The sequence below is a fragment of the Lepidochelys kempii genome, chromosome 8 (assembly GCF_965140265.1).
Source record: "Lepidochelys kempii isolate rLepKem1 chromosome 8, rLepKem1.hap2, whole genome shotgun sequence".
NCBI classification, from domain to species: domain Eukaryota; kingdom Metazoa; phylum Chordata; order Testudines; family Cheloniidae; genus Lepidochelys; species Lepidochelys kempii.
In genome coordinates this window covers 32,281,792-32,295,916 of record NC_133263.1, presented here as the reverse complement: position 1 = coordinate 32,295,916, position 14,125 = coordinate 32,281,792, and the positions used below count along the sequence as shown (strand labels likewise).

The 14,125-nt window shown below is 61.0% G+C and overlaps 1 protein-coding gene across 10 annotated transcripts in view; it reads right to left on the bottom strand.

Moving 5' to 3' along the window:
- KCNIP1 (potassium voltage-gated channel interacting protein 1) overlaps positions 1 to 14,125 on the bottom strand; it is a 547,511-nt gene that overhangs the window by 52,481 nt on the left and 480,905 nt on the right. Inside the window, exon 1 of one of the 10 annotated variants that reach the window (XM_073355987.1) lies at positions 524 to 574. The exons of the other annotated variants lie outside the window; for them this stretch is intronic. The gene's annotated coding sequence lies outside the window, so the exon portion shown is untranslated. Of the gene's footprint in view, positions 1 to 523; positions 575 to 14,125 lie in introns of those variants that run through there. 10 annotated transcript variants of the gene reach the window in all.

The window sequence follows — 14,125 nt, the reverse complement described above, 5'->3', positions numbered from 1 at the left end:
CACAGGGGGTGTGGCGTGGAGACCCCCACCCCCGATCCATCGGTGCCCCTACCCCCCCATCGTTATTACAACTGTCACGGCCCCCCCGCAGTCTGTCCTTGCTGGCAATCTGCCATCTCCCTTTGGATCCAGCTGTTTGCTTTGAACTTTGCCTTCCGGACCGGACCTAACAACCGACCAACCGAGACTCCTTGGACAAACGTGTGTGGGTCTGCACCCCCCCCCGATTGCTTATCCCACAATTTGCCCCTTTTACTGGACCCCGATTTTGTTCCCCCCGCTCCTCCCAGCCCCCCTCCCTCGGCATTTTTTCCCTTCCCGTCCGCAGCCAGTGGAAGAAGGGGCTATTCTGCCCTCTCCCCTCCCCCCTCCTCCTTCCAGTGTCTCCCTGTCTCTCCCTGCTCACAATGGCGGGGAACGAGAGGGGCGAGACTGCTTCAATAAAATTAGTTGTCCCTTCCCCACCACCACCCCAGCCCACCCCCCAAGGTCCCTCCCCTACTACTATTGTTAAGGTACTTACCACCCCCCCTGCTGGGGCACCGGTAGCAGGAGGCACCAGGGTGATTGCTGCTGCACCCCCCCCCCCAGATTCTAGGAAACCCCCCCTGGTTCGCCAGAAGGGCCAGGGCGGGTGGAAGGGAAAGGGCCCCGCTAAAACCACTGAGCCCTCCATGGCAGGGGCTGCCCCCACCGCTGCGGCCTCGTCATCAACCGTGGCACCCCTCCCAGCGTTTCCCTCCACCAGCTCTGCGATTGTCCCTCCCCCGGCCCCCAGGACGTATGCCCGGGCGGCAGCGGGCTCCCCGCTGCCTGCCGCCTCGTCATCTCGCCCCTCCCCTGCCTCCGCCACCATCACCAGCGGCCGAGGCCCTTTCCCTGCCTTGACCAGGAAGCACGGCGTCCGTTGCCTCCTGGTGCCCGCCTCGCCCCACGTGGAGACATACGTGCAGGCGTTGGCGAAGGTGGTAGGATCCACGGCTATTGTGGCGGCCTCCAAGATGTATGGGAAGGTCGTTTTCTTCTTAGCCTCGGAGGATGCCGCCCAGGAGGCGGTGGAGAGGGGCCTGACGGTAGGGGGGGTGTTTGTCCCCCTAGAACCGTTGGAAGACCTGGGCGTTCGCCTCGTCCTTACCTCCGTTCCTCCCTTCTTACCCAATGCTGCCCTGTTACCCGCTCTTTCCACCCTGGGGAAACTTGTTTCTGTCATCAGCCCTCTCCCATTGGGCTGCAAGGACCCCACCCTCCGTCACATTTTTTCGTTCCGCCGGCAAGTGCAGCTTCTACCACCGGCAGGGGCGCGTGACGGAGAGGCGCTTGAGGGGTCCTTCCTAGTCCCCTACGAGGGAGCCCGCTATCGGGTCTTTTATTCTACCGGAGAGGCCCGGTGCTACCTCTGCCGCTCAGCGGGGCACGTCCGCAGAGACTGCCCTTTGGCTGGGGGGGGAGGGGCACCCGAAACCCCCGAGACCCAGCAGGACATCGGCCCCGTCGCTGCCGACGCCCCTGGCTGCCCAGTACCTGAAACCAACCCTCCTCCTACTCGACCCATCGCTGCTCCCGTCCGGGCCCAAGAGATACCTTCCCTACAATGCCCGGGCGAGCAAGGGGTTTCCACCCTTGCTAGTACCACCCCAATAGAGCCCATGGAGGAGGGTGTGGCAAGGATATTATCGGGTATAAGAGAGGGCCCTCCCCAAGGAGAAGCCCCCGCCCCTCATGTTGCCCCACCGCTACCTCCCCGAACCCCTAAACCATCGCCTCCGCCCCCCGACACGACCCCTGCTAACCAACCCCCAGATGATGCTATGGAGGGCTGGACCCTAGTCCAGGGGAAGCGAGGCAAGCGGAAGGCTCGAGCTCTGCTGCATCCACCCGACGCGGAAGCCCCCCAGAAGACCAGGAAAGGAGGCACTGCTATCGAGCCTCCCGCCACGGCTGCGAGCGAGATCCATCCGCCGGTGTCGGGAGGGGAAGACGGACTGGCATTGGAGGGCAGAATCCCCCCTCCACGGGAAACCCTCCCCTCCGAGACTCCTGAGGACACCCCTTCTGCCTGGACGCTACCCGAACCCCCCGCGGACCCCGAGGCGGCCGTTGAGGCTGGCCCTAGAGGAGAGGCCCCCGGGGTGGCAGGAGTTGGCCTCCCCTCCGTGTATGCGGAGATTGAGGCCCTAGATTTGACCCCGGTCACCCAGGGAGGGGATGATTTGCTGCCGGCTGGCCTCGAGCTGGGCAGCCTTACCCCAGCCTCCCTTTCCCCATGCTCCCTCCCCCTTTTTGCCTTCCCGGGTGAGCACCCTGCAGAAGGCGGTCCACCACCTGATGCCGTGACCGCTAAAACCACCATGGAGCCAGCACCTAGCATTATTGGGAGCCCCTCCCCTTCCCCCTTAACCCTTGACTCTGCTCAGGAGGCACTTTCCCTTAGTTGCTCGCCTCCTGCACCCCAGAGCCTTACCCCTGCCCCTGCCCCCACCCCTGCCCCTGCCCAAGGTCCCTCCTCCTGCAATGTTAATGCCGCCCATGGGGTTATTTCCTTTCCGCCTTTTGCAGACTCCCCCCAGGGAGCAGTCTTTGCACTTTCTAGTCGCGACCCGTTAGGAGTGGCAATTTTTCCCCTGCCATCCCCCTCCACCCCAAGGCGTGAAATGAATTTAATAACCCCAGCCTGTCAGACGCCCCGTCGGTGGTCCGCACCCTGTCTACCTGCCTTAGCGGACCACGAGGCTGTATTAAGAGGCCCATCAGGGAATACCTCGGGAATTGTAACCCCACCCCCCCATGAGCTGCGGCATGCGCTACGGAAGTTCCTAGAGCACTTCCGTGGCGCCTGCGATAGGGCACAGCTGGCTCTTCGGCTATGGGGGGACTTTGATCAACTCCTCCAGGCCACAAAGGCCCTTATAAAGGAGGGCAGGGGGCAAGGAAAGCGCGGTGCTGCGGCCTACGAGCGAGCCCGCAGCTTCCGAAGCGATCTACTCACCCACGGGATGGGTCATGGGTTGCTGTGCAACCCGCCGGGGGCCCTGAACCCCCCCACCAATACGAGACCCCCACCCCCCCAGCCCTCCGTATGACACCTCTTATTATTGCGACCCTGAATACCAGGGGCTGTAGGATGGCTCTCCGCAGGTCCCAGGTGCTCTCTTACCTTCGGGAGGGGAGGTACTCTGTAGTTTTCCTGCAGGAGACCCATACAGACCCGGCCGCCGAGGACAGGTGGCGGCTGCAGTGGGGAGACGGGGTATACTTTAGCCACTTTGCGACCTGGCAGGCTGGAGTAGCAACCCTATTCTCCCCCAACCTACGGCCTGAGGTGCTAGGGGTCAATGAGGCCGTGCTGGGCCACGTGCTGCACCTTCGAGTCCGTATGGAGGGGCTCGTGGTTAATCTTGTTAAATCTATGCCCCGCAAATGAGCTCCAGGCGGCCACAATTTTATCAGCAGGTGTCCGACTTTCTCGGCAGGAGTGCCTGGTCCTGGGAGGGGACTTTAACACCACCCTCGAGGAACGGGACCGCTCAGGGGCCGAACCGAGTCCGGCCGCCGCGAATATTCTCCAAGGGATAGTCGACCATCACTCCCTAGTGGACGTCTGGCGCGACCATCACCCAGATGACACCTCCACGTTCACCTTTGTCCGGGTGGAGGCCCATCGGTCACACCACTCTCGGTTGGACCGTATTTACTTATCCCGTTTCCATCTTTCACAGGCCCACTCCTTCGCCATTCGGCCGGCCCCATTCTCCGATCATCATTTAGTCGCTGTAACGGTTTCCCTCCGTGCAGAGAGACCGGGGCTGGCCTATTGGCACTTTAATAACAGCCTGTTGGAGGACGAGAGCTTTGTGATGTCCTTCCGGGAGTTTTGGTTGGCCTGGCGAGAGCAGTGGCGTGCCTTTCCCTCGGTGCGGCGATGGTGGGATCTCGGGAAGGTGCGCGCCAAGCTCTTCTGCCGTGACTACACTCGGGGCACCAGCCGACGGCGAAATGCGGCGATAGAACAGCTGGAACAGGAGGTCTTAGAGATGGAGAGGCGCCTGGCCGCCGATCCCGAGGACCCGTCCCTCTGCGGAGCGTGCCGGGAGAAGCGGGAGGAGCTCTGGGCCCTTGAGGACCACCGGGCCCGAGGTGCCTTCGTTCGATCCCGCATCCGCCTCCTTCGGGAGATGGACCGCGGCTCCCGCTTCTTCTATGCCCTGGAGAAAACGAGGGGGGCCAAGAAACACGTCACCTGCCTTCTTGCGGAAGACGGCACCCCCCTCACGGGTCCGGAGGAGATGTGTGGGAGGGCCCGTGACTTCTACACAAGCCTTTTCTCCCCGGACCCGACCGATCCTGACGCTTGCGAGGTGCTCTGGGAGGAACTCCCCACGGTCAGCGTGGGCGACCGAGACCGACTAGAGCTGCCTCTCACCCTGGCCGAGTTCTCGGAAGCCCTCCGTCGCATGCCCACCAATAAATCTCCGGGCATGGACGGGCTGACCGTGGAGTTTTACCGCGCGTTCTGGGACATTCTCGGCCCAGACCTAGTTACCGTCTGGGCTGAGTCCTTGCAGAGCGGGGTCCTCCCTCTGTCATGCAGGCGAGCGGTGCTCGCTTTGCTGCCGAAGAAGGGGGACCTCCGCGATCTACGAAACTGGCGTCCCGTCTCACTCCTTAGCACGGATTACAAAATCGTAGCGAAAGCAATCTCGCTGCGGCTGGGGTCCGTGATGGCGGACGTGGTCCACCCAGACCAGACCTATACTGTCCCGGGTCGCAGTATTTTCGACAACCTCTTTCTCGTCCGAGACCTTTTGGAACTCGGGCGGAGAGATGGTCTATCGTTCGCCCTCCTGTCTCTTGATCAGGAGAAGGCGTTTGATAGAGTAGACCATGGGTACCTCCTGAGCACTCTGCAGGCGTTTGGATTTGGACCTCAGTTTGTGAGTTTTCTCCGGGTGCTGTATGCCTCCGCGGAGTGTTTGGTTAGGCTCAACTGGACCCTGACTGAACCGGTCAGCTTCGGGCGAGGAGTGCGGCAAGGGTGCCCCCTCTCGGGCCAGTTGTATGCTCTGGCGATCGAGCCTTTCCTCTGTCTCCTCCGCAGGAGGATGACAGGGTTGGTGCTGCGGGAGCCGGAGCTGCGGCTGGTCCTGTCGGCGTACGCCGATGACGTACTCCTCGTGGTCCAGGACCCGGGCGACTTGGCGCGAGTGGAGGCATGCCAAGCCATCTATTCGGCAGCCTCCTCCGCCCGAGTCAACTGGGTCAAGAGCTCTGGCTTGGCGGTGGGGGACTGGCGGCAGGTGAGCTCCCTCCCACCCGCACTTCAGACCATCCGGTGGAGTGCGGGTCCACTGCTCTATCTCGGCGTTTACCTTTCCGCCACGCATCCTTCCCCGCCGGAGAACTGCAGCCGGTTAGCTTTCAAATTGCTTCACGGAAATACTTATATACACTTACGCTTCACACCCTTCACACCCACACCCTGGTGTCCCGCCCCGATACAAAGTGGCGGGATCTCCTGCCACCTTTGGAGGGTGAGCAACCTCGGTGGGCCAGCCTGTATTCCACCCTGGTCCCAAGGCCCGTCGGGGACATCAGTTGGCGGCTCCTTCACGGAGCTGTTAGCACGGGCGTGTTTTTGACACGGTTTACCCCCATTCCGGACACTTGTCCTTTTTGTAATGTGAGGGAAACCCTGGTGCACGTGTATTTAGAGTGTGCCAGATTGCAGCCCCTTTTCCGGCTCCTCACAAATATTTTATTACGCTTCTGGCTTCATTTTTCCCCCCACCTTTTTATCTATACACTTCCCATCCGTGGCCCCACAAAGTCGCGGGATCTTCTGGTCAACCTCCTCCTAGCTTTGGCTAAAACAGCCATTTATAAAACCAGAGAGAGGAGGTTGGCCCATGAAGCGTCCTGCGATTGTGGGGCCGTTTTCCGATCCTCAGTACACTCACGTATCCGGGCGGAGTTCCTCTGGGCGGCGTCCACCGACTCCCTTGAAGCCTTCGAGGAGCGGTGGGCGCTGTCTGGGGTTCTCTGCTCGGTGACCCCGTCCGGTTCCCTCCGTCTGACCCTTTGATTGAGGGGAAGAGCGAGAGACGCCAGCCCCAGCCGTTGCCGCTGTGGATACCATCATTCCTGTCATCCAGGAGGGGTCCTATAATACATGGGTGTCTACCCCCTCCCTCCCTAAACTGCCCACCCCGCAGCCGTGCCCATCTTACCGGGCACTCTCAGGAGGGGGAGGATCGGTGACACTGGGCGCGGCACTGGGTAACTCGAGGGGGTGGAAGACCACGAGTGTCGAGGAAGCCCCCCCGCTCTAGGCCACCAGGTAACTCAGGAGGGTGGAAGACCACGAGTGTCGAGGAAGCCCCCCCGCTCTGGGCCCAGGCTAGCCTGAACACTTCTCCCTCCTGAAAGCTGCTGTGTTATACCTTCTGATTGCGTTGTTTTGTTGCATAGTTGTTTTGTTTTCTTTGGTAATTCTGTAAGCGTTACCAATAAACTTTCCTTTTGTTTTAAAAAAAAAAACCTTCCCTGTTAGGAAACGGAACGTCTTTTGCTTGCTCCTCAGCTATCTGCTTTCTATTCTTTCCTAAAGCCCCGTGGCCCGGATTTTTCTTACTTTTTGCACCTGCCTTAGTCCCCCCCCGACCGGGCCAGACGCTCTTTTTGTTTTCTTTTCATTTTTTGTGTTTTTTTTCCGTCTACGTCCTTCGCTGGCCATCCCCCCCACGCCTGGTTTCGGGCGCAGCTATTTGCCTCAGCTGAGCCCCCGGAGGAGGGGGTGGAAGATTGCCGATTTTGCTGTCCGGGGGGGGGAGTGGAAACCCCCAGACCCAGCCATTTTGCCAGCAGCTCGGACCTTATAACATTCTTAACATGCCGGAAGCCTTGGAACACAGCCAAAACAGCCGGAGAAGAAGATTTCAGCAGACAGAAGAAGTAATATAAATCATCGTGACGAGGGCCGTAAGATTGAGTAATTTTCTGAATTATACTCTCGTGGGGGGGAGTTTGACTGTGATTACTTGCGTTCGTGGCGGCACAGGGGGTGTGGCGTGCAGACCCCCACCCCCGATCCATCGGTGCCCCTACCCCCCCATCGTTATTACAACGGTCACGGCCCCCCCGCCGTCTGTCCCTGCTGGCAATCTGCCATCTCCCTTCGGATCCAGCTGTTCGCTTTGAACTTTGCCTTCCGGACCGGACCTAACAGCCGAGCAACCGAGACTCTTTGGACAAACGTGTGTGGGTCTGCACCCCCCCCCCCCGGATTACTTATCCCACAACTTGCCCCTATTACTGGACCCCGATTTTGTTCCCCTCCCTACTCCCAGTCCCCCCCCCTCGGCATTTTTCCCTTCCCGTCCGCAACCAGCGGAAGGAGGGGCTATTCCGCCTTCTCCCCTCCCCCCTCCTCCTTCCGGTGTCTCCCTGTCTCTCCCTGCTCACAATGGCGGGGAACGAGAGGGGCGAGACTACTTTAATAAAATTAGTTGTCCCTTCCCCACCACCACCCCTGCCCGACCCCCAAGGTCCCCCCCCTACCACTATTGTTAGGATACTTGCCACCCCCCCTGCTGGGGCACCGGTAGCAGGAGGCACCAGGGTGATTGCTGCTGCTGCTGCACCCACCGCCCCCCAGATTCTAGGAAACCCCCCCCGGTTCGCCGGAAGGGCCAGGGCGGGTGAAAAGGAAAGGGCCCCGCTAAAACCACTGAGCCCTCCATGGCAGGGGCTGCCCCCACCGCTGCGGCCTCGTCATCAACCGTGGCGCCCCTTCCAGCGTTTCCCTCCACCAGCTCTGCGATTGTCCCTCCCCTGGCCCCCAGGACATATGCCCGGGCAGCAGCGGGCTCCCCCCTGCCTGCCGCCTCATCATCTCGCCCCCCCTGCCTCCGCCACCATCACCATCACCAGCGGCCGAGGCCCTTTCCCCGCCTTGACTAGGAAGCACGGCGTCCGTTGCCTCCTGGTGCCCGCCTCGCCCCACGTGGAGACATACGTGCAGGCGTTGGCGCAGGTGGTAGGACCCACGGCTATTGTGGCGGCCTCCAAGATGTATGGGAAGGTCGTTTTCTTCTTAGCCTCGGAGGATGCCGCCCAGGAGGCGGTGGAGAGGGGCCTGACGGTAGGGGGGGTGTTTGTCCCCCTAGAACCGTTGGAAGACCTGGGCGTTCGCCTCGTCCTTACCTCCGTTCCTCCCTTCTTACCCAATGCTGCCCTGTTACCCGCTCTTTCCACCCTGGGGAAACTTGTCTCTGTCATCAGCCCTCTCCCGTTGGGCTGCAAGGTCCCCACCCTCCGTCACATTTTTTCGTTCCGCCGGCAAGTGCAGCTTCTACCACCGGCAGGGGCGCGTGACGGAGAGGCGCTCGAGGGGTCCTTTCTAGTCCCCTATGAGGGAGCCCGCTATCGGGTCTTTTATTCTACCGGAGAGGCCTGGTGCTACCTCTGCTGCTCAGCAGGGCATGTCCGCAGAGACTGCCCTTTGGCCCGGGGGGGAGGGGCACCCGAAACCCCCGAGACCCGGCAGGACATCGGCCCCGTTGCTGCTGACGCCCCTGGCTGCCCAGTACCTGAAACCAACCCTCCTCCTACTCGACCCATCGCTGCTCCCGTCCGGGCCCAAGAGATACCTTCCCTACAATGCCCGGGCGAGCAAGGGGTTTCCACCCTTGCTAGTACCAACCCAACAGAGCCCATGGAGAAGGGTGTGGCAAGGATATCATTGGGTATAGGAGAGGGCCCTCCCCAAGGAGAAGCCCCCACCCCTCATGCTGCCCCACCGCTACCTCCCCGAACCCCTAAACCATCACCTCCGCTCCCCGACATGACCCCTGCTAACCAGCCCCCAGATGATGCTATGGAGGGCTGGACCCTAGTCCAGGGGAAGCGAGGCAAGCGGAAGGCTCGAGCTCCGCTGCATCCACCCGACGCGGAAGCCCCCCGGAAGACCAGGAAAGGAGGCACTGCTATTGAGCCTCCCGCCACAGCCGCGAGCGAGATCCATCCGCTGGTGTCGGGAGGGGAAGACGGACTGGCATTGGAGGGCAGAATCCCCCCTCCACGGGAGACCCTCCCCTCCGAGACTTCTGAGGACGCCCCTTCTGCCTGGACGCTACCCGAACCCCCCGCGGATCCCGAGGCGGCCATTGAGGCGGGCCCTAGAGGAGAGGCCCCCGGGGTGGCAGGAGTTGGCCTCTCCCCCGTGTATGCGGAGATTGAGGCCCTAGATTTGACCCCGGTCACCCAGGGAGGGGATGATCTGCTGCTGGCTGGCCTTGAGCTGGGCAGCCTTACCCCAGCCTCCCTTTCCCCATGCTCCCTCCCCCTATTTGCCTTTCCGGGTGAGCACCCTGCAGAAGGCGGTCCACCACCTGATGCCATGGCCGCTAAGACCACCATGGAGCCAGCACCTAGCATTATTGGGAGCCCCCCCCTTACCCCTTAACCCTTGACTCTGCTCAGGAGGCACTTTCCTTTAGCTGCTTGCCTCCTGCACCCCAGAGCCTTAACCCTGCCCCTGCCCCTGCCCAAGGTCCCTCCTCCTGCAATGTTAATGCCGCCCCTGGGGTTATTTCCTTTCCGCCTTTTGCAGACTCCCCCCAGGGAGCAGTCTTTGCACTTTCTAGTCGCGACCCATTAGGAGTGGCAATTTTTCCCCTGCCATCCCCCTCCACCCCAAGGCGTGAAATGAATTTAATAACCCCAGCCTGTCAGACGCCCCGTCGGTGGTCAGCACTCTGTCTACCTGCCGTAGCGGACCACGAGGCTGTATTAAGAGGCCCATCAGAGAATACCTCGGGAATTGTAACCCCACCCCCCCATGAGCTGTGGCATGCACTACGGAAGTTCCTAGAGCACACCCGTGGCGCCCGCGATAGGGCACAGCTGGCTCTTCGGCTATGGGGGGACTTTGATCAACTCCTCCAGGCCACAAGGGCACTTATAAAGGAGGGCAGGGGGCAAGGAAAGTGCGGTGCTGCGGCCTACGAGCGAGCCCGCAGCTTCCGACGCGATCTACTCACCCACGGGATGGGTCATGGGTTGCTGTGCAACCCGCCGGGGGCCCTGAACCCCCCCGCCAATACGAGACCCCCACCCCCCCAGCCCTCCGCATGACGCCTCTTATTATTGCGACCCTGAATACCAGGGGCTGTAGGATGGCTCTCCGCAGGTCCCAGTTGCTCTCTTACCTTCGGGAGGGGAGGTACTCTGTAGTTTTCCTGCAGGAGACCCATACGGACCCGGCCGCTGAGGTCAGGTGGCGGCTGGAGTGGGGGGATGGGGTATACTTTAGCCACTTTGCGACCTGGCAGGCTGGAGTAGCAACCCTATTCTCCCCCAACCTAGGGCCTGAGGTGCTAGGGGTCAATGAGGCCGTGCCGGGCCACGTGCTGCACCTTCGAGTCCGTATGGAGGGGCTCGTGGTTAATCTTGTTAACATCTATGCCCCGCAAATGAGCTCCAGGCGGCCACAATTTTATCAGCAGGTGTCCGACTTTCTCGGCATCCTGGATTCGCACGAGTGCCTGGTCCTGGGAGGGGACTTTAACACCACCCTCGAGGAACGGGACCGCTCAGGGGCCGAACCGAGTCCGGCCGCTGCGAATATTCTCCAAGGGATAGTTGACCATCACTCCCTAGTGGATGTCTGGCGTGACCATCACCCAGATGACACCTCCACGTTCACTTTTGTCCGGGTGGAGGCCCATCGGTCACACCACTCTCGGTTGGACCGTATTTACTTATCCCGTTTCCATCTTTCACAGGCCCACTCCTCCGCCATTCGGCCGGCCCCATTCTCCGATCATCATTTAGTCACTGTAACGGTCTCCCTCCGTGCAGAGAGACCGGGGCCGGCCTATTGGCACTTTAATAACAGCCTGTTGGAGGACGAGGGCTTTGTGATGTCCTTCCGGGAGTTTTGGCTGGCCTGGCGAGAGCAGTGGCGTGCCTTTCCCTCGGTGCGGCGATGGTGGGATCTCGGGAAGGTGCGCGCCAAGCTCTTCTGCCGTGACTACACTCGGGGCACCAGCCGACGGCGAAATGCGGCGATAGAGCAGTTGGAACGGGAGGTCTTAGAGATGGAGAGGCGCCTGGCCGCCGATCCCGAGGACCCGTCCCTCTGCGGAGCGTGCCGGGAGAAGCGGGAGGAGCTCCGGGCCCTTGAGGACCACCGGGCCCGAGGTGCCTTCGTTCAATCCCGCATCCGCCTCCTTCGGGAGATGGACCGCGGCTCCCGCTTCTTCTATGCCTTGGAGAAAACGAGGGGGGCCAAGAAACACGTCACCTGCCTTCTTGCGGAAGACGGCACCCCCCTCACGGATCCGGAGGAGATGTGTGGGAGGGCCCGTGACTTCTACACAAGCCTTTTCTCTCCGGACCCGACCGATCCTGACGCTTGCGAGGTGCTCTGGGAGGAACTCCCCACGGTCAGCATGGGCGACTGAGACCGACTAGAGCTGCCTCTCACCCTGGCCGAGTTCTCGGAAGCCCTCCGTCGCATGCCCACCAATAAATTTCCGGGCATGGACGGGCTGACCGTGGAGTTTTACCGCGCGTTCTGGGACATTCTCGGCCCAGACCTAGTCACCGTCTGGGCTGAGTCCTTGCAGAGCGGGGTCCTCCCTCTGTCATGCAGGCGAGCGGTGCTCGCTTTGCTGCCGAAGAAGGGGGACCTCCGCGATTTACGAAACTGGCATCCCGTCTCACTCCTTAGCACGGATTACAAAATCGTAGCGAAAGCAATTTCCTTGCGGCTAGGGTCCGTGATGGCGGACGTGGTCCACCCAGACCAGACCTATACTGTCCCGGGTCGAAGCATTTTCGACAACCTCTTTCTAGTCCGAGACCTTTTGGAACTCGGGCGGAGAGATGGTCTATCGTTCGCCCTCCTGTCTCTTGATCAGGAGAAGGCGTTTGATAGAGTAGACCATGGGTACCTCCTGAGCACTCTGCAGGCGTTTGGATTTGGACCTCAGTTTGTGAGTTTTCTCCGGGTGCTGTATGCCTCCGCGGAGTGTTTGGTTAGGCTCAACTGGACCCTGACTGAACCGGTCAGCTTCGGGCGAGGAGTGCGGCAGGGGTGCCCCCTCTCGGGCCAGTTGTATGCTCTGGCGATCGAGCCTTTCCTCTGTCTCCTCCGCAGGAGGATGACAGGGTTGGTGCTGCGGGAGCCGGAGCTGCGGCTGGTCCTGTCGGCGTACGCCGATGACGTACTCCTCGTGGTCCAGGACCCGGGCGACTTGGCGCGAGTGGAGGCATGCCAAGCCATCTATTCAGCAGCCTCCTCCGCCCGAGTCAACTGGGTCAAGAGCTCTGGCTTGGCGGTGGGGGACTGGTGGCAGGTGAGCTCCCTCCCACCTGCACTTCAGACCATCCGGTGGAGTGCGGGTCCACTGCTCTATCTCGGCGTTTACCTTTCCGCCACACATCCTTCCCCGCCGGAGAACTGGCAATTTTTAGAGGGCGGGGTGATAGAGCGGATCCGGAGATGGACGAGGCTTCTTCAATGTCTCTCCCTCCGAGGTAGAGCACTGGTGCTTAACCAACTAGTCCTGTCCACGCTCTGGTACAGGCTCAACACCCTGGCCCCGGCCCCGGGTTTCCTGACCCACCTCCGGAGATTGATTCTAGAGTTCTTCTGGTCAGGAATGCACTGGGCCCCTGTTGGAGTTCTTCATCTACCCCTGAAGGAAGGAGGGCAGGGCCTGAAGTGTCCGCGTTTTCCACCTCCAGGCCCTGCAGAGGCTCTTTTATAGTGCAAGTAGTTCGGCATGGAGCATACTGGCGCACGCCTTCCTGCGCCGTTTCCAAGGGCTTCGATATGACCGGCAGCTCTTTTATCTTTCTCCGAGGGGTTTTCCGCGAGACCTCTCCGGGCTGCCGGTCTTCTACCAGGACCTCCTCCGGACCTGGAAATTGTTTCTAACAACCAGGTCCGTGGCGGCCACCGTGGGGGCAGATCTCCTCACGGAGCCCCTGCTACACAACCCCCAGCTCCGTGTGCAGGTGGCGGAGTCCCACTCGGTGCGCCAGAGGTTGGTCCTGGCGGAAGTTACGAGGGTCGGAGACCTCCTGGACTACGACCGGAGAGACTGGCTGGATCCCCTGATGCTCGCTCGGCGCATGGGGCTCTCCAGCCTCCATACCCCCCGGCGCGTACTTCAGGAGGTGAAGGCCGCCTTGACCCCCGCTGCTCGGGCTTATGTTAGCCGAGCCTTGTGCGAGGGCGCACCCCGCCCATCCCTTACCCCAGGCCCGCCGGACCTTTCCATCGGGCCCCCACCCCGTAGATCCCAACAAACCCCTCACCCTTTCACTGCAAGCCGGCTGCACGAACTGCAGCCGGTTAGCTTTCAAATTGCTTCACGGAAATACTTATATACACTTACGCTTCACACCCTTCACGCCCACACCCTGGTGTCCTGCCCCGATACAAAGTGGCGGGATCTCCTGCCACCTTTGGAGGGTGAGCAACCTCGGTGGGCCAGCCTGTATTCCACCCTGGTCCCAAGGCCCGTCGGGGACATCAGTTGGCGGCTCCTTCACGGAGCTGTGAGCACGGGCGTGTTTTTGACACGGTTTACCCCCATTCCGGACACTTGTCCTTTCTGTAATGTGAGGGAAACCCTGGCGCACGTGTATTTAGAGTGTGCCAGATTGCAGCACCTTTTCCGGCTCCTCACAAATATTCTATTACGCTTCTGGCTTCATTTTTCCCCCCACCTTTTTATCTATACACTTCCCATCCGTGGCCCCACAAAGTCGCGGGATCTTCTGGTCAACCTCCTCCTAGCTTTGGCTAAAACAGCCATTTATAAAACCAGAGAGAGGAGGTTGGCACATGAAACGTCCTGCGATTGTGGGGCCGTTTTCCGATCCTCAGTACATTCACGTATCCGGGCGGAGTTCCTCTGGGCGGCGTCCACCAACTCCCTTGAAGCCTTCGAGGAGCGGTGGGCGCTGTCTGGGGTTCTCTGCTCGGTGACCCCGTCCGGTTCCCTCCGTCTGACCCTTTGATTGAGGGGAAGAGCGAGAGACGCCAGCCCCAGCCGTTGCCGCTGTGGATACCATCATTCCTGTCATCTAGGAGGGGTCCTATAATACATGG